General features: G+C 34.0%; 1 long non-coding RNA gene across 1 annotated transcript; it reads right to left on the bottom strand.

Moving 5' to 3' along the window:
• Positions 1 to 2337: 2337 nt before the first annotated feature.
• Positions 2338 to 5388, bottom strand: LOC146954873 (uncharacterized). The gene is made up of 2 exons (XR_015007081.1): positions 5256 to 5388; positions 2338 to 2620 (listed from the first exon to the last, which is right to left on the bottom strand). It is a non-coding gene; the product is annotated as an uncharacterized LOC146954873 (long non-coding RNA).
• Between the last annotated feature and the right edge of the window lie 16432 nt (positions 5389 to 21820).

Consider the following 21820-nt stretch of genomic DNA (forward strand, 5'->3'; position numbering starts at 1 on the left):
TCACAGCAAGTGTTGGTAGAAGATGATTTGGATTATTTTGACATCTTATTTACACTGTTTAATATTTCATATATAGGTTTAAGGCTTCAATATTTTAATGGCGTTGCAAGACCTTCGCTTAATAAATGTAATAATCCAAACTGAGTTTGTGAGCCTTGGACTTGATCCCGTTAATCTTATTGCAGCAACTTTGCCATTGGTAAGTACATTTGAGAGCTTCAAAATAAAGAAAGAAAATCATATACTTCTTTGTACTAATGAGTTGCCAAATATTGGATTACTATTGAAATGTGATTTGCAATTAAGTTATTAAGGCCTTTTAAATATGACTATGAAGTAGTTCTCCATGACAATAAGCGTATTCTGTTGGATTTTTCCCTAATTAAGTTATTTATTTATTTAAATAAATAAGTGGTAATTACCCACTAAGTGCACATAGTGGTAATTACCCATTAATCAGAAAATGGTCTTTATTCTTTCCCTTAAATTTAGTAACTGCCCATTATGAGTGAGTGGAGGAGCAGTTTTGTTTTGCACGTTCAGTAACTTCTTGATGGCAGAAGTTATATAAAGGAGTGCACTTCATTTGTTTTGGTTCCCTAAGCCTAACATCTTTATTCAGAAGACTTGCACCATCAAAGTGAGATTGTGGAAGGTTTAGAAGAGCCTCAACTTCTTCAAGCAGGAGCAATGGCTGGAGGTATGCCTTGATCCTTTAATTTATGTTTCTGCTGTTTAAGTAGTTATTTCTTATGTTCTTTATGAAATAACTTACATGTGGTATCAGAGCCAATTTCATCCTCTGCCTTGTGATTTTCATTTTTTCTGCATTTGGTCAATTTTGTCAAAATTTTCGATTTCAAATTTTGAGTGTAATTGCAGAAAATAGTTTGAAATCATAAGAGAATGTTTTGGTTCATGATTTGTATTTGATTCTTGATTTTGGTGTTAAATTGGTCTGAAATCGGAGTTTTAATATAACGAGCCTGTGAGTAATTTCAACCGGGTCATTAAACCCATTCAGAGGTTGAAGAAGCACTTTGTTTTGGTTTTCAATTCAAATAGTTATTGCTTACGTGCATTATGTAGTGTTGCAGTGTCCTATTTGTTTTGAATTGATACAACACTGTGCACCGAGACTACTTTTATTGATTTATATCTATCAATTTGAAACTGCTTAGACCAATTCAATTATATTATTGTATTATTATATTACTATCACTATGAAATGCTATATGCTACTGTAAGTTCTAATGACATTATAATATCATATGTGGGCATTCATAGTAGCTTTGTGCAGTATATGTTGGGTCTATATTTGCATTATTTACGGTTTGGAGATTGCATGATATTATGAATTTAATGATGCATCAAATACAGATTAATCAATTAAATTAATTGCCTACTGTTTTGCAATTAATCATTTGGAATAAATGTCAATATGATCTATATGATTTTAATTAATTAGGGACTAGCCACAACATCTTTAATTATGCAAAATTGTATATTAGGTTTTAAGATCATGGTTGTGACATTGATGGTAATTAATTATATTGAACATAGTAAATCTTATCCCACAGGAATTCTTGTTATGTTTTGTATAATTAATTAGGATGAAATATCAATTTATATTTTCTAACTTACCCTCAGGAATTAGAAAAAGGAACATAAATTGATAGTTTTGTCATTCGGTTATATGAATCTAATTGAATAAAATTTTAGCCCACAGGTAAATTTTATGTCACTAGGTTCATAGTTTGAAACATGATTTACGTTGGTAAAACATGATATTTGTTTAGTAGTCTCAATTTTAATTATAAGCATGTATGTTCAATTTTTGCAGCTATGCAGCCTATGAATTTTTCTGATTTTAAGTGTGAAATTCCCGAACTAAGGGGTGAAAACTATAAGGTGTGGAAGGAGAGAATTCTTCTTCACTTAGGGTGGATGGATATCGATTATGCTATTCGGAAAGACGAACCACCTGCAGTTACTGAAACTAGCCTTCAGGAAGACGTTGATCTTTATGAAATGTGGGAGCGGTCTAACCGTCTCAGTGTGATGTTCATAAAGACCAACATCTCTGCAAGTATCCGTGGTTGTGTCGATCAGCATGATAATGTCCAAGCATTGCTTAAAGCTATTGATGAACAATTCAAAACATCAGATAAGGCACTTGCTAGCACCCTTATAATGAAGTTTTCATCCATGAAGCTTATCACTGTGAAAGGTGTGCGTGAGCACATCATGCAAATGAGGGACTTAGTGTAACACCCTATTTCTAATAAGCGGTAAAACGCGCGAATATACTAACATATTCTAGAAATAGATGCTACGTCTTCGAATAAACCACAAATCATACATGCATAAAGATCATGTTACACAACATAGCAGCGGAACAACATATAATTCATAAACATATCTGGATCTTCAAACTAAATACAACTGTATCCTCCAAATCCCAAATAACAGAATATCTCAACAACTCCAAAATACAAAGTCAAATAAACAACATGCAATGACTATCCTAGATCAGAGCCCTAATCTAGACACTTGCATGAAAAAGAGGAACTCCACTCCTCGGCATCAATACGCAACAACTAAGCATCCTGCACGCCGTCTACCCGTCCATACAGAAAGGTAGGCGGTCCACCACAGACCACTGAGGGTTAGCATTACATCATCATAATCCACGAAAAACATTTATCATGAACATTGGAAATGAAAGAATATATATTCAAGAATACAGAATAACAAATCATACATGTATCCACAAGTATTCATGAATCTCATACCATTCAAAACTATTCAATATCATCATTCCAAGTTCATATCAACAAGTGTATCATACACGTATCACATATACATAACCCTCCCTCCTAGAACACTAGCATCACATGATCATTATTATCCCCCATCACTTACATTTCAAGCTGTCACATCATTATCATAGCATAGCATGCATATTCAACCTCTAATCAAGTCATCAACAAAAGCTCATCATTTATCAACATCAATCAATGAAAACATTACGCACTTCATTACTCATCTATCATGCTTATCTCAACAAGTACAATTCATCATATCGAAGTTATAAGCAAGCCATCATCATTATCAAAGAACATCACCACATCATATATGTATATATACATATACAAATATCACCTCATCATTATTATTAAAATAACCAACATCAATTGATTCACCAAGTGTATAAGCACAAACAATTAAGATATGCAATTAGAGCATAATACAATTATTCACAACCATCCACAAAATTCACCAATGTACATATACATCCATCCACACAATCACAACATTCACCAAATTTCACCAATACACAAATTCACCAAGTCATATATTCAATTATGACACAACTCATCAATTATTCAAATGCATGCAATGTTCTAGACTCTTCTCTAGATGCATGTGGTACCAAAACACCTCAAGGTCGTCACCTTCGATGCAACAAAAACATCGTACTCACCTCAATTGGATATAAAATCCGCCACCATCAGTCTTGGATATAAAATCCACCACCATCAGTCATGAATGCATGAACATATGACTCGACTCAATGCATATGTTCACACAAACAATAATCACCTCGACATCACCAATACTTGTACATATGCAATCAACAACAATTCACCACCACTTAACATATGTACAATCACCAACAACATCCATAATTCAAGCAACATATAGTTGTCACATATATACACCACCAACAATCAACATTTAACATGTTCAACAAATAACATAACATAAACATGTTTATCACCCTTCAATTAGTATATATGCATCGACAACATTCACAATACAAGCAACATATAGTTGTCACACGCATATACATCACCAATCATCTCCACATAAATCGACATATAGTTGCCACATTTCCATATAATTCTTTACAATCCAAATAAAGGAACAAATACAACATATGATCACAAACATCATATTCATCACTCAATAACCATTCATACACCATTTCATAGTCATATTAATCTATTCATAAAGGGTTCATAAGCAATTGGCTCTCAAAAATCATTTTATACCAAGTTCGTCTCCAAAAACACAACGTTGAAAATAATTGAGCACCTAAGCCAAAACCAAGTAAACGAGCTCAATTGCCTATGCCATGTATCCTCACAAGTCACACATATGTGCAGTAGAGGTTACATAAGCATTTCATCGGCCAAATACGATGAATTCATAAAAATCACAAAGTTCGTCTCACCGAAACACTTCTCAAGAAATTTTCCATTTTCTAAGCAAAACAAGTTAAATCCCTCACCTCATAGTTTAAATACTACTAAACACCTTAATTGAACTCATAAAACATAAGTTTGAAGTTTGGAAACAATCCAAAGGGTTTGGGTCGATTTAGAAATAGTTATGCGGATTTTTCGTAAAATTTCACCAAGAACACCTTGGAGTATTTCCCTCATAACTCAAAAACCAAGAATCATTTTCAAGTCAAACCAAAGCCATTGGAAAGCTAACAAAATTATCTACAACTTTCATGTTTACACCGAAAGCCAATTCAAAACAGAAACGAGGGAAAAAGACGCAAGAACGCGAAACAGGGGATGCTGCCACTGTGCAGCTCGCCGTGGCGAGTAAATCTACTCGCGAGGCGAGTAAGCTCACCGAAAGCACCTCCTGCTCGCCTCCAACTCGCCTCCCACTCGCTGTGGCGAGTTGGGACAGTCCTGTTACGAGAAAAACTCACTTTTTCACCCCAAAACCCCAATTTTGACTTCCCAAAGCTCAAATTTGATCCCAAAGTTTGTTTAAACATTTCTAAACATGAAAGGACACCCAATTCCATATAAAATTTGCCCCAAAACATTCTCTTAACAAAAATCACCATTTGACCCATTTTCATCAAACTTCAAACAAAACAACACAAAGTCATATCAAACTCTCCAATTATGATTACCCAATGTTTTAATCATCAACAACAACATCTATCAACAACAACAGCAGCTAAACATCATGAATTCACCAACAATTCATCACAACAACATCTCATATCACCATTTTTGGGCAAAAATGCAAAGTATACATATAACCACAACTTAAGCATGTAATTTCATCATCAACAACTCAATTAACATTTAATTTACATACCCAAACATTGCATCAAAACATGAACACGAATTTACAATCAATTAGGTTCAATTCATCAATTTCATAAAATGGGTAAAAAGAAAAAGAGATGAATTATGGTTGAAACCTAACCCTCTTACCTCTAACACCAAGAATCTCTAACCAAAGCTTCAATTTAGCTCCTAGATGATGAATCCCCTCTTCAAGCTCTAACCCTTGTTCTTCCCTCTAGCCTCTATCTCTTCTCTTCTCAAATGAAATGAAATAAAAATGTTTGTAAACCTAATTCTCACCAACACTAGAGTTTACATACTAGCTCTATTCAAGTGGGCTTATTTCTTAAACCTTAATGGGCCTAACCCATTTCTATTCTAACACTCAAAATGTCACTACTCACTTACCGGTAAAATATAACACTAACGGTCACTTAACGGTAAATAAAATAATTACTACACCCTCTAGCACTTAGTAAAATAAAACCCTCACTAAGCACTAAAAATAATTTTCTGCAAAATTACAAAATTGCCACTGCCCTCAAAATGACCAAAATGCCCCTAAGTCCAAAATGACTAAAATACCCTTCTAACACCGAATTCTACGATTCCCAACCAAAAATACACACGGAGGCAAATAATCACATAAGAGCACATATAACACACATAAATAAATAATAAAATAAAACTAGCGAAAATCGGGCTGTTACACTTAGCAGCACAGCTAAAGACTCTTGAGGTTGATATGTCTGATTCTTTTCTTGTGCACTACATTCTGAACACTCTTCCACCTGAATATGGACCTTTCAAGATATCTTATAACACACATAAGGACAAATGGTCAGTTAATGAACTCCAGACCATGTGTGTTCAAGAAGAAGGAAGGTTGACTATGGAAAAAAGTGAGAGTGTTTTTGTTGCAACTGAAAGAAAGAACATGAATCAAGCGAAACATAAGGGGAAAGGCAAAATACCAGCTCAAGGTGGAATTAAGAAAGAATCCAAGTGTTTCTTTTGTAAAAGGAAGGGACACATGAAGAAGGATTGCCCTAAGTTTCAGAAATGGCTTGAAAACAAAGGTAAATCAATCTCACTTGTCTGTTATGAGTCTAATATGGTTAATGTTATTTATTACACATGGTGGATTGATTCTGGTTCTACAATCCATGTTTCGAATACCTTGCAGGGTATGACAAGCCTAAGGAAACCACTTCCAAGTGAGCAAGGCATCTATTCAGGAAGCAAGATGCATTCTCATGTGGAGGCTGTTGGAACATGCAATTTAGTTTTAAGTAGTGGCTTTGTTTTAAATTTGGAAAAGACTTTCTATGTTCCTAGTTTTTCTAGAAATTTAATTTCCATTTAAAGACTTGTACCTTTGGGATACTCTTTCAATTTTTATGAAACATCTTTCAATTTGTTTTATAAATCTAATTTTGTTGGAAATGGTGTATTATCCGATGGTCTTTTCTCAATTAATTTGCAAAATAATGCCACTAGTAATGTTATGCATGTTCACGCTGGAACTAAACGTTGTGTTATAAATGAGGAATCCTCTATTTTGTGGCACCGGAGATTAGGACATATCTCCATTCAGAGAATCAAAAGACTAGTGAATGATGGAGTACTTGGTACTTTAGATTTCACTGATTTTTAAACTTGTGTAAACTGCATTAAGGGAAAGCAGACTAACAAGTATAAGAAAGGTGCAAAGAGGAGTTCTGAAATATTAGAAATCATACATTCAGATATATGTTCTCCAGATATGGACATACCAGGTCCAAAATACTTCATCTCTTTCATTGATGATTACTCACGATATATGCATGTCTACTTGCTTCATAATAAATATGAAGCATTGGATGCCTTTAAAGTTTTTAAGGCTGAAGTAGAAAAACAATGCGAAAAGCAAATTAAAATCGTGAGAAAGAAGAAACCGAACTTTAATGGACATGGTTAGGAGTATGCGTAGCAACTCAAAACTTCCAAAGTCCTTGTGGACTGAAGCTCTTAAAACGGCAGTGTATATATTGAATCGTGTTCCAACCAAGGCTGTCCCAAAGACACCGTTTGAGTTATTTAAAGGTTGGAAACCGAGTTTCCGTCATATACGCGTTTGGGGATGCTCGTCTGAAGTAGGAGTTTACAATCCACAAGAAAAGAAACTAGACCCTAGAACTATAAGTGGGTATTTCATTGGATATGCCGAAAATTCTAAAGGGTATAGGTTCTATTGTCCATCTCATAGCACTAGGATTGTGGAATCAAGAAATGCAAAGTTTCTTGAAAATGACTTAGTTAGTGGGAGCACTCAATTTCAGGACACTGGTTCTGATAAAAGTCAAATTGATGCTGAACCGTCCACTTTAAGTGAGAGATTGATTGTCATTCAGAGTGCCCCTCAAGATCAACTGGGTATTAGACAATCAGTTGTTGAAGTTCCACAAGCAGTCGATAACAATCTAGTAAATAAAGATGTTCAAGAATTTCCAGAAATTGTTGAACAAATGGTTGAGCAACATGATCCTCCGGAAAATGTTGAACCAACATTAAGGAAATCTACTAGAGAGAGAAGGTCAGCTATACCTAGTAACTATGTTGTATATTTACAAGAATCGGAATATAATATTGGTGCTGAAAATTATCCTGAAATGTTTTCACAAGCCATGAGTTCTAGAGAGTCAAATTTATGGTATGATGCTATGATAGATGAGATGAATTCAATGGCATCTAATGGAGTCTGGGATCTTGTCGAGTTGCCTAATGGTTTAAAAGCCATTGGTTGTAAATGGGTCTTTAAGACAAAGAAAGACTCATTAGGCAACATTGAGAGATATAAAGCTAGACTCGTTGCCAAAGGATTTACTCAAAAGGAAGGAATAGATTACAAGGAGACTTTTTCCCCTGTATCTAAGAAGGATTCTCTTCGCATCATCTTAGCATTAGTTGCTTATTTTGACTTAGAACTACAACAAATGGATGTGAAAACTGCATTTTTGAATGGAGATCTCGAAGAAGAGGTTTACATGAAACAACCAGAAGGATTTTCTTCTAGTGGTGATGAGCATTTGGTATGCAAGCTTAAGAAATCCATTTATGGACTCAAACAAGCTTCCCGTCAATGGTATTTAAAATTTCATGATGTCGTCTCTTCTTTTGGATTTGTAGAGAACATTATGGATCAATGTATATACTAGAAGGTCAGTGGGAGTAAAATTTGTTTCCTTATTTTGTATGTGGATGATATTTTACTTGCTGCCAATGATAAAGGTTTGCTTTATGAGGTGAAACAATTTCTCTCTAAGAGTTTTGATATGAAGGATATGGGTGACGCTTCTTATGTCATTGGCATTAAGATTCAAAGAGACAGAGTTCGTAGAATTCTGGGCTTGTCACAAGAGGCTTATATCAATAAGGTCTTAGAGAGGTTTCGGATGAAAGATTGTTCACCAAGTGTAGCACCTATTGTGAAGGGTGATAGGTTCCATTTGGAACAATGCCCGAAGAACGACTTTGAAAGGGAACAAATGCTTAATATTCCATATGCTTCCTCTGTTGGAAACCTAATGTATGCTCAGGTTTGCAAACGGCCTGACATTGCATTTGCTATTGGAAAGCTGCAAAGAAAGTGATGAGGTACCTTAAAGGAACCAAAGACTACATGCTTATGTATAGGCGAATTGAAGATTTAGAGGTCAAAGGTTGCTCTAATTCAGACTTTGCTGGTTGCGTTGATTCAAGAAAATCAACATCCGGTTACATTTTCATGTTAGCCGGCGGGGCTGTTTCTTGGAAAAGCGCAAAGCAAACCTTGATCGCCACTTCCACAATGGAAGCTGAGTTCGTATCTTGTTTTGAGGCTACATCACATGGTGTATGGATGAAGAGTTTCATTTCTGGGTTGAAAATTGTGGATTCAATTTCTAGACCACTAAAGATGTACTGTGACAATTCAGCTGCTGTTTTTATGGCTAAGAATAATAAAAGTGGAAGTCGAAGTAAGCATATCGACATTAAGTACTTAGCCATAAGAGAATGCGTTAAAGATCAAACAATTGTTATTGAGCATATTAGCACTGAATTGATGATTGCTGATCCGTTGACTAAAGGCATGCCATCGTCAAAATTTAAGGATCATTTAGAAAGTATGGGACTTGGTTCCCATATCTGATTTTCGTTGTAAGAACGATTTTAGTTTTTTGAAACTCTATGTATGATATTTTCTCATATTTGATCTCTAAAGTGTATACATTTGATTTTGAGAAATATCAATTAAGTTTGGAACCAGAATAAACATAAATGATATATGATTTGGTTAGAGACATAATACATTGTGATACATAGAAGATAATACTCAATTAAAGAGGACCTGTCGCTATGATCCGTGTGTTTTTGTTTCTTATTATTGTAAGTGAAAGAATATGTCGACCAAGTGGGAGAATGTTGGATTTTTCCCTAATTAAGTTATTTATTTATTTAAATAAATAAGTGGTAATTATCCACTAAGTGCACATAGTGGTAATTACCCATTAATCAGAAAATGGTCTTTATTCTTTCCCTTAAATTTAGTAACTGCCCATTATGAGTGAGTGGAGGAGCAGTTTTGTTTTGCACGTTCAGTAACTTCTTGATGGCAGAAGTTATATAAAGGAGTGCACTTCATTTGTTTTGGTTCCCTAAGCCTAACATCTCTATTCAGAGGACTTGCACCATCAAAGTGAGATTGTGGAAGGTTTAGAAGAGCCTCAACTTCTTCAAGCAGGAGCAATGGCTGAAGGTATGCCTTGATCCTTTAATTTAAGTTTCCGCTGTTTAAGTAGTTATTTCTTATGTTCTTTATGAAATAACTTACATATTCTCCATAAGTTTTGCTCTTCATTTTCTTTATTTTTTGGAAATTTGGCCATCAGTTCTATTTTTTTTTGAATGTCCATCATTACTAATTAAATGACCATAACCACGGGCACATACATGGACACCGGACACGACACCGCTACGTCGACACCAATTCATTGTAATCACAAGTTTCCATGTCAGACAGAACACATATCGGACACTGAGATCCACCTTCAATCATAAGTGTCGGTGAAATATAATGTATATATCTCATTAATTCTGGCTCTTTGTTTCTTCATGTTTGGATATTTGCATTGCACGTCTTTTGATTTCATATTAATTTTGTCAGTTTCCAATGCATTGTTCAAATGAGAAATGTTAAACTTTGGTCATTGAAATAGTTAACCCATGCGCAAATGAGAAGGTTCCTTCAACATCATTATTTGTTTTAGATATGTTTTTATATAACGTTTTGTCAAATTATAGCACGTCGATGATATGTTTGTTGTTTTTCCAATGCTTGGAAATATTCAAGCCACTGTCAAAAAGAAGTTGTTGCCTAAAATTAGCTATCATTGGTAGAAGAAGGATCCTCTTATGAAATTAAAAATGTGTTGGTTATTCACAATGTCTCCAAGTATCAAACTACTCATTATATATTTAAACTCAACTTAATTGACAGGACAAAGTTTACCAAAGTTGAGGAAAGTAATATACCTATCTATCATTTTGATATTCTCTCATTGAAATATATTATATTCCGACAAGAAGGAAAAATTAGTTGGTGAGTTTTTTTTTTTTAATAAGATTTGGTATGTGACATTTTGGTTGCAAACTAATATTAGATTCAATGTCTTCATTTTTCTTTTGTGATGATACTTTTTGTCTTCTGAATCTTTTGTTTTTCTGATTGCGACCTTTCTATGAGAACTATTGCTGAATTTCTCTTATTCAGGAAGTATGAAGTGAAATAAGGGATCCATACTCTTTAATTAAGAAAATAAGTTTTCCTTTTAAGTTTGTATATAATTTGTCATTTTTGCCATGCTATAAAACTAACAATTCAATTTGTTTTTATTGTGGCAAATGGCTCATTGGTTCCTTCTAAACTTAGTGTTGATGAACTCCAATGGGCATGTTGAAAAATATGTGTTAATAGAGAAGGAAATTGATGGCAAAAGAGTAAGCACATTGACATGTCTATGGAAGATCCTGAGTAAGTTTTACTGACATTAATTTTTAGACTAAACAAATATTTATATTTGAATATGTTCTGCTCGGTCGTAATATATTAATTTATATTTTATGTAGAAGTAGCACGGTTCATTGTACTCTTTGGAAAAGGTTTATATGCCTAAAATTCGTTATATGAAATAAAATCATATTAGTTACCATGACATCCAAATTTTTAGCTGTGTACGTAAGGTAGACGATCTAGTAGCATATTTACATATATAGCAAGCATATAAATAAATGCGACTATTGGCTTAATAAACAGAATCTAACATATATTTTGACTTGAACGCATTATTTTCCTAATTCGATATTATACGACAAGACGTAAAAGTAAAACCCTATTTTTGATAATAAAAATTACTGTTTTCTATTAGCAACAAGTAGTAATAGTAATATGTCCTAATTGTAGTAAATAAACCAATTTTCAAAATGAGCACGCATGTAAATAAACCAATTGTAAGTAAAACCCTTTTTTTGAAAAGTAGAGCTTCCTATCGTTATTCAATAAAACATAATCCCTAGAGATGCTCACCGAGATTCGTACATGCTTGTGAAAATACAAGGAAAAAATCAGGAAAATTGGTGAAGTCATTTTGCATTCAAATGATAAATACTCAACAAGTTGTATGTATATATAGATTGTAAAAGAAATCAACCTCAATTGGTTTTCAAAAATTCCATGCGTGCTCATTTTGAAAATTGGTTTATTTACTACAATTAGGACATTTTACTATTACTACTTGTTGCTAATAATAAACAGTAATCTTTATTATCAAAAATAGGGTTTTACTTTTACATCTTGTCGTATAGTTATTTTTTGATGGAATTTATATCTTTATTAGACATTTTACTATATATATATCTTGTCTCTTAGTTATTTTTTGATGGAATTTATATCTACTCTTGTGAAGACATAGTTCACAAAAGACTGATCTTAAAATATTATTTATTCTGAAGAGACGTAAATAATTGAAGGGATAGAAAAAGGAGATGAGGAGAAGAATAGCTCGTTAACACAAGCTGGGGGAGAAGAGAGAAAGAGATATCGACAACTCAATAGAACTCTTTGGTGTGTAGAATGCACTATGGGAGCTCTCTATTTATAGAGAAAATTCACAACTAATAAGTGAGAAACTTTGGGAACAAGTAATACATTATTTCTTTGGCATTAAGTAATTCACATATTAGATCTAGTACAAAAATATCTCAATTATGTACCAAAATATATTATATTGAGTACAAAAATATATTTCAAGCACTAAAATATATTAGACTGTCTACCAAAATATTTCAGATTGTGTTCCAAAATATTCTAGATTGCGTTCCAAAATAAAAAACTTGGGGACTAAGAAAGAACTTTCTAATAATGATTAAATTAATTATTTAATTGTGTCAAAAAAAATTAATTTGCGTTCCAAAATAAAAAACTTGGGGACTAAGAAAGAACTTTCTAATAATGATTCCAAAATATTCTAGATTGCGTTCCAAAATAAAAAACTTGGGGACTAAGAAAGAACTTTCTAATAATGATTAAATTAATTATTTAATTGTGTCAAAAAAATTAATTATTTAATTTATCATTTCCAAATAATAAAATATATATCAATGTATATTTTTTCTCTAGTGCTTGTTTTGTTCACATGATTATGTACCGCAATTAGTGGTACATCCCTATTATATAAACACTACTAATGTATGTGTTCCATCCGATGTGGGACTTCCATTTTTTTCAATACATACAACACTAATTCTACGCAACATGAAAATTTGTGTTTAATCTTTTAACTTAATTTCCACACATTTTGCAACATTTACTGAATCAATAAGCTATTAGTGTATATTATTCTTTGGTTTTACCCATTGAAACTCATGAAAATTTTAAATTGATTATTCTTATTTTATTTCCAATCTTATATTTATCCTTCATAAGCTATGATCTGTACACGACTATTGTTAAAATTGCAATTTATATATATTGTTCTATTTTATTTTATTATCACTCTTAGTTGAAAGTTGTTTAGTGACTTTCATTTTAAAAAAATGGCAATTGAATCTTTTTATTAACTAAAAGAATGCCAATTGAAACTTTTTATTAACTTTGTATCTTGAAGTTAAAAACTTAACATCTTATTGTTGAGGCAACACCACAACTGTATGTAGTTCTAAGACTTGTTTCTATATTTTCTCATATCACACAATTATTATTCTAGTTGTAGGAAATGTATATGTACTTTTGGTGGTTACCTTTTAATAGACATATTTGATGGATATTACTTGAGTAACATTGGGCTTCCAATGTCATGCGACATTGACCAATTATCATGTGTCACGTTTCCTCGTTTTTGTTAAAATATAACAAAAAAATAAATCATAATGTATCTGTAGTTTTGGTGGTTACCTTTTCATAGACATGTTTGATGGATATTACTTGGGTGACATTGGTCTTCCAATGTCACGTGTCATTGACCAGTCATAATGTGTCACGTGTCATCATTTATGTTAAAATATATAACAAAAAAATAAATCTTTGTAAAATAGAGAGAAGAAAGTCACATGTCACATTGTGGTTGGTCAATATCAAATGACATTGACACCACAATGTCACTCAAGTGCTAACCCCATGTTTGATACACATATTCTGTAATATCCCACTCGTCAGTAATGGAATATTACTAGTCAAACGTGTCAGAGGACAAATGTTCATGGAAAGTAAGTATGCCGGAGAATGTTTATCCGACGACATCAGTCAAGCACGAGTATGTATCAGTGTCGGTATAAACACGTTTAAGATGAAGGGTATTTGGGTAACTTGGCCACAAAGGGGTATTTAAGAGAAATTGGCCCAAAATATTTCATTATCTCAAACTCTTTCTCTCTCTAGGTTTTGAGAAAGGAAGTTCTCTCCTCCTCTCTACTCATTGCCCTCTCTCTCTCTCCCTTTCTCACCAATTCACCAAACCTCCTTCCTTTAATGATTTATGATCAAGATTTGGTTCCTGCATGATCCTATAAGAGATTGGCAACTTGGATTAAGCTTGTTTTCCAATTCTTTCACTCACAAGAAGAGATTCAAGGCCAGAGTTTGGTCTTTGGTAAAGCTGGAGGTTGGAGCATGAACTTGTGCATGTTATGGTTTCTTCATGATCAAAGAAGCAATAATAAACTTGGGTTTAAGCTTGATTTCCACTTCCTTCCTCATGTCATAAGATCAAGAAGCTAGGGTTTGGTTGCTCGAGCTTGGATATTGAAGCCAACTTCAAAAACATGCTAGGTGTGTTCTATAGATAGTTTTCCACCTTTGGGATTATGTGTTTAACTTTGTAAGGAAAACATGAATTCTAGAGTTCTATGTATTGTGATTAGTTGCCCTTTTCATGCCATGCTTGCTAAACATGTAAATACTTGTTATATGAATTTTTTTCAAGTATCCTATGATCAATAGAGTTGAAATATACTTTGGGTCACTTGGTTTTGAGGTTTTTGAGCTAAAAATGCCATTTTTACAAGTTCTGGACTGTCACAACTCGTCGGGGCGAGCTAGGACTCGCCATGGCGAATTAGACCACAGAACACATGGTCTACTCGCCTCCAACTCGCCATGGCGAGCGAACAGCACCAAATCATGTTGTTGGCTCGTTCCAGGCAGTTCTTGGCAGTTTCGTGTCCGGTTTCTCAGTGCTGTTTTTATAAAAGTAAACCCCTCAAACCAATGTCCTCTTTGATAATTTTTTAAAAGGCATTAAATGCTCAATATGCCTCATTTAAAATTCACGGTGCTCTATATAAGCATGGAGACACCATAACATTGGAAGCTTGCAAGCAATAATTATTGAGTCCCACTCAATACATTTTCCAATACTAATTTAATAATTGTGCACGTTAGTTTATAACAAGCATGGATAACAAGGGACATTGCATTGGAAAATCACAAACATTAATTGTCATTTCTCCCACCTACATGTATCTGTCAACCTAACTCATTTCTAATTTCTATTGCACAATGCATAACCTCTTTCACCCATAAAGACAACAATTTCATTCATCTAAGTTTCTAAACCCTTATCGTATTCACTTTCGGCCACTTTCTTATGAAGACCGCCATCCATTCATCATGTTGACGCGAGGATAAGAGAAGACCGGGGTTGTCATTGCCTTTGCTAGATCTTCTTTCCCCTCCGTTGAATGTCTAATTTTTCCACCTCATTGAAAACCACTGCGAAAATCGTGAGATTGTGAGTGATAGTGACGAATCCGAACCAGATGAAGATTTGTACAATCATAACTTTCTAGAGTAAGTCCTCTATTTCCTACAAGATCTTTATATTTCTCAGCCCCTTTATTCATATCTTTATCATTTTATATCCCTGATTGATGAAGACATTTTGACAATGATTTTTAATTCTTTTAACAACAGTATGACAATGTTAGTGTTTACTCTCTTAACAGACACGTCTGTTGTGATATAGTCCGACTCAAAAGACTGCAAGATTGAAAAGAAACGACAAAAAAGTCATTTGTGAAATGGCTGAGAACATTTTGAAGAAGTATTGGCCCACATATTCCTTGGAGGCAAATGGGAGTTACTAAGGTTTTCATATATGAATAGTTCGATTCTTTTTTACATATTAGCTAATCAAATTATCACAGCAAGTGTTGGTACAAGATGATTTGGATTATTTTGACATCTTATTTACACTGTTTAATATTTCATATATAGGTTTAAGGCTTCAATATTTTAATGGCATTGCAAGACCTTCGCTTAATAAATGTAATAATCCAAACTGAGTTTGTGAGCCTTGGACTTGATCCCGTTAATCTTATTGCAGCAACTTTGCCATTGGTAAGTACATTTGAGAGCTTCAAAATAAAGAAAGAAAATCATATACTTCTTTGTACTAATGAGTTGCCAAATATTGGATTACTATTGAAATGTGATTTGCAATTAAGTTATTAAGGCCTTTTAAATATGACTATGAAGTAGTTCTCCATGACAATAAGCGTATTCTGTTGGATTTTTCCCTAATTAAGTTATTTATTTATTTAAATAAATAAGTGGTAATTACCCACTAAGTGCACATAGTGGTAATTACCCATTAATCAGAAAATGGTCTTTATTCTTTCCCTTAAATTTAGTAACTGCCCATTATGAGTGAGTGGAGGAGCAGTTTTGTTTTGCACGTTCAGTAACTTCTTGATGGCAGAAGTTATATAAAGGAGTGCACTTCATTTGTTTTGGTTCCCTAAGCCTAACATCTCTATTCATAAGACTTGCACCATCAAAGTGAGATTGTGGAAGGTTTAGGAGAGCCTCAACTTCTTCAAGCAGGAGCAATGGCTGGAGGTATGCCTTGATCCTTTAATTTAAGTTTCCGCTGTTTAAGTAGTTATTTCTTATGTTCTTTATGAAATAACTTACATGTGGTATCAGAGCCAATTTCATCCTCTGCCTTGTGATTTTCGTTTTCTGCATTTGGACAATTTTGTCAAAATTTTCGATTTCAAATTTTGAGTGTAATTGCAGAAAATAGTTTGAAATCATAAGAGAATGTTTTGGTTCATGATTTGTATTTGATTCTTGATTTTGGTGTTAAATTGGTCTGAAATCGGAGTTTTAATATAACGAGCCTGTGAGTAATTTCAACCGGGTCATTAAACCCATTCAGAGGTTGAAGAAGCACTTTGTTTTGGTTTTCAATTCAAATAGTTATTGCTTACGTACAGTATGTAGTGTTGCAGTGTCCTATTTGTTTTGAATTGACACAACACTGTGCACCGAGACTACTTTTATTGATTTATATCTATCAATTTGAAACTGCTTAGACCAATTCAATTATATTATTGTATTATTATATTACTATCACTATGAAATGCTATATGATACTGTAAGTTCTAATGACATTATAATATCATATGTGGGCATTCTTAGTAGCTTTGTGCAGTATATGTTGGGTCTATATTTGCATTATTTACGGTTTGGAGATTGCATGATATTATGAATTTAATGATGCATCAAATACAGATTAATCAATTAAATTAATTGCCTACTGTTTTGCAATTAATCATTTGGAATAAATGTCAATATGATCTATATGATTTTAATTAATTAGGGACTAGCCACAGCATCTTTAATTATGCAAAATTGTATATTAGGTTTTAAGATCATGGTTGTGACATTGATGGTAATTAATTATATTGAACATAGTAAATCTTATCCCACAGGAATTCTTTTTATGTTTTGTATAATTAATTAGGATGAAATATCAATTTATATTTTCTAACTTACCCTCAGGAATTAGAAAAAGGAACATAAATTGATAGTTTTGTCATTCGGTTATATGAATCTAATTGAATAAAATTTTAGCCCACAGGTAAATTTTATGTCACTAGGTTCATAGTTTGAAACATGATTTACGTTGGTAAAACATGATATTTGTTTTGTAGTCTCAATTTTAATTATAAGCATGTATGTTCAATTTTTGCAGCTATGCAGCCTATGAATTTTTCTGATTTTAAGTGTGAAATTCCCGAACTAAGGGGTGAAAACTATAAGGTGTGGAAGGAGAGAATTCTTCTTCACTTAGGGTGGATGGATATCAATTATGCTATTCGGAAAGACGAACCACCTGCAGTTACTGAAACTAGCCTTCAGGAAGACGTTGATCTTTATGAAATGTGGGAGCGGTCTAACCGTCTCAGTGTGATGTTCATAAAGACCAACATCTCTGCTAGTATCCGTGGTTGTGTCGATCAGCATGATAATGTCCAAGCATTGCTTAAAGCTATTGATGAACAATTCAAAACATCAGATAAGGCACTTGCTAGCACCCTTATAATGAAGTTTTCATCCATGAAGCTTATCACTGTGAAAGGTGTGCGTGAGCACATCATGCAAATGAGGGACTTAGCAGCACAGCTAAAGACTCTTGAGGTTGATATGTCTGATTCTTTTCTTGTGCACTACATTCTGAACACTCTTCCACCTGAATATGGACCTTTCAAGATATCTTATAACACACATAAGGACAAATGGTCAATTAATGAACTCCTGACCATGTGTGTTCAAGAAGAAGGAAGGTTGACTATGGAAAAAAGTGAGAGTGTTTTTGTTGCAACTGAAAGAAAGAACATGAATCAAGCGAAACATAAGGGGAAAGGCAAAATACCACCTCAAGGTGGAATTAAGAAAGAATCCAAGTGTTTCTTTTGTAAAAGGAAGGGACACATGAAGAAGGATTGCCCTAAGTTTCAGAAATGGCTTGAAAACAAAGGTAAATCAATCTCACTTGTCTGTTATGAGTCTAATATGGTTAATGTTATTTATTACACATGGTGGATTGATTCTAGTTCTACAATCCATGTTTCGAATACCTTGCAGGGTATGACAAGCCTAAGGAAACCACTTCCAAGTGAGCAAGGCATCTATTCAGGAAGCAAGATGCATTCTCATGTGGAGGCTGTTGGAACATGCAATTTAGTTTTAAGTAGTGGCTTTGTTTTAAATTTGGAAAAGACTTTCTATGTTCCTAGTTTTTCTAGAAATTTAATTTCCATTTCAAGACTTGTACCTCTGGGATACTCTTTCAATTTTTATGAAACATCTTTCAATTTGTTTTATAAATCTAATTTTGTTGGAAATGGTGTATTATCCGATGGTCTTTTCTCAATTAATTTGAAAAATAATGCCACTAGTAATGTTATGCATGTTCACGCTGGAACTAAACGTTGTGTTATAAATGAGGAATCCTCTATTTTGTGGCACCGGAGATTAGGACATATCTCCATTCAGAGAATCAAAAGACTAGTGAATGATGGAGTACTTGGTACTTAAGATTTCACGGATTTTGAAACTTGTGTAAACTGCATTAAGGGAAAGCAGACTAACAAGTATAAGAAAGGTGCAAAGAGGAGTTCTGAAATATTAGAAATCATACATTCAGATATATGTTCTCCAGATATGGACATACCAGGTCCAAAATACTTCATCTTTTTCATTGATGATTACTCACGATATATGCATGTCTACTTGCTTCATAATAAATATGAAGCATTGGATGCCTTTAAAGTTTTTAAGGCTGAAGTAGAAAAACAATGCGAAAAGCAAATTAAAATTGTGAGAACTGATAGAGGTGGAGAATATTATGGTAGATATACTGAGGATGGACAAGCCATGGGTCCATTTGCAAAGTTTCTTCAAGATAATGGGATTGTTGCCCAATATACCATGCCTGGTTCTCCGGACCAGAATGGGGTGTCAGAAAGAAGAAACCGAACTTTAATGGACATGGTTAGGAGTATGCGTAGCAACTCAAAACTTCCAAAGTCCTTGTCGACTGAAGCTCTTAAAACGGCAGTGTATATATTGAATCGTGTTCCAACCAAGGCTGTCCCAAAGAAACCGTTTGAGTTATTTAAAGGTTGGAAACCGAGTTTGCGTCATATACGCGTTTGGGGATGCTCGTCTGAAGTAAGAGTTTACAATCCACAAGAAAAGAAACTAGACCCTAGAACTATAAGTGGGTATTTCATTGGATATGCCGAAAATTCTAAAGGGTATAGGTTCTATTGTCCATCTCATAGCACTAGGATTGTGGAATCAAGAAATGCAAAGTTTCTTGAAAATGACTTAGTTAGTGGGAGCACTCAATTTCAGGACACTGGTTCTGATAAAAGTCAAATTGATGCTGAACCGTCCACTTCAAGTGACAGATTGATTGTCATTCAGAGTGCCCCTCAAGATCAAATGGGTATTAGACAATCAGTTGTTGAAGTTCCACAAGCAGTCGATAACAATCTAGTAAATAAAGATGTTCAAGAATTTCCAGAAATTGTTGAACAAATGGTTGAGCAACATGATCCTCCGGAAAATGTTGAACCAACATTAAGGAAATCTACTAGAGAGAGAAGGTCAGCTATACCTAGTAACTATGTTGTATATTTACAAGAATCGGACTATAATATTGGTGCTGAAAATGATCCTGAAATGTTTTCACAAGCCATGAGTTCTAGAGAGTCAAATTTATGGTATGATGCTATGATAGATGAGATGAATTCAATGGCATCTAATGGAGTCTGGGATCTTGTCGAGTTGCCTAATGGTTTAAAAGCCATTGGTTGTAAATGGGTCTTTAAGACAAAGAAAGACTCATTAGGAAACATTGAGAGATATAAAGCTAGACTCGTTGCCAAAGGATTTACTCAAAAGGAAGGAATACATTACAAGGAGACTTTTTCCCCTGTATCTAAGAAGGATTCTCTTCGCATCATCTTAGCATTAGTTGCTTATTTTGACTTAGAACTACAACAAATGGATGTGAAAACTGCATTTTTGAATGGAGATCTAGAAGAAGAGGTTTACATGAAACAACCAGAAGGATTTTCTTCTAGTGGTGATGAGCATTTGGTATGCAAGCTTAAGAAATCCATTTATGGACTCAAACAAGCTTCCCGTCAATGGTATTTAAAATTTCATGATGTCATCTCTTCTTTTGGATTTGTAGAGAACATTATGGATCAATATATATACTAGAAGGTCAGTGGGAGTAAAATTTGTTTCCTTATTTTGTATGTGGATGATATTTTACTTGCTGCCAATGATAAAGGTTTGCTTTATGAGGTGAAACAATTTCTCTCTAAGAGTTTTGATATGAAGGATATGGGTGACGCTTCTTATGTCATTGGCATTAAGATTCAAAGAGACAGAGTTCGTAGAATTCTGTGCTTGTCACAAGAGGCTTATATCAATAAGGTCTTAGAGAGGTTTCGGATGAAAGATTGTTCACCAAGTGTAGCACCTATTGTGAAGGGTGATAGGTTCCATTTGGAACAATTCCCGAAGAACGACTTTGAAAGGGAACAAATGCTTAATATTCCATATGCTTCCGCTGTTGGAAGCCTAATGTATGCTCAGGTTTGCAAACGGCCTGACATTGCATTTGTTATTGGAATGTTAGGCAGATATCAGAGTAATCCAGGTATGGAACACTGGAAAGCTGCAAAGAATGTGATGAGGTACCTTAAAGGAACCAAAGACTACATGCTTATGTATAGGCGAACTGAAGATTTAGAGGTCAAAGGTTCCTCTGATTCAGACTTTGCTGGTTGCGTTGATTCAAGAAAATCAACATCCGGTTACATTTTCATGTTAGCCGGCGGGGCTGTTTCTTGGAAAAGCGCAAAGCAAACCTTGATCGCCACTTCCACAATTGAAGCTGAGTTCGTATCTTGTTTTGAGGCTACATCACATGGTGTATGGATGAAGAGTTTCATTTCTGGGTTGAAAATTGTGGATTCAATTTCTAGACCACTAAAGATGTACTGTGACAATTCAGCTGCTGTTTTTATGGCTAAGAATAATAAAAGTGGAAGTCGAAGTAAGCATATCGACATTAAGTACTTAGCCATAAGAGAATGCGTTAAAGATCAAACAATTGTTATTGAGCATATTAGCACTGAATTGATGATTGCTGATCCGTTGACTAAAGGCATGCCATCGTCAAAATTTAAGGATCATTTAGAAAGTATGGGACTTGGTTCCCATATCTGATTTTCGTTGTAAGAACGATTTTAGTTTTTTGAAACTCTATGTATGATATTTTCTCATATTTGATCTCTAAAGTGTATACATTTGATTTTGAGAAATA

This window comes from Medicago sativa, chromosome 1, assembly GCF_051527215.1.
Source record: "Medicago sativa cultivar Bolivia chromosome 1, Bolivia_mono, whole genome shotgun sequence".
Taxonomy (NCBI): Eukaryota; Viridiplantae; Streptophyta; class Magnoliopsida; order Fabales; family Fabaceae; genus Medicago; species Medicago sativa.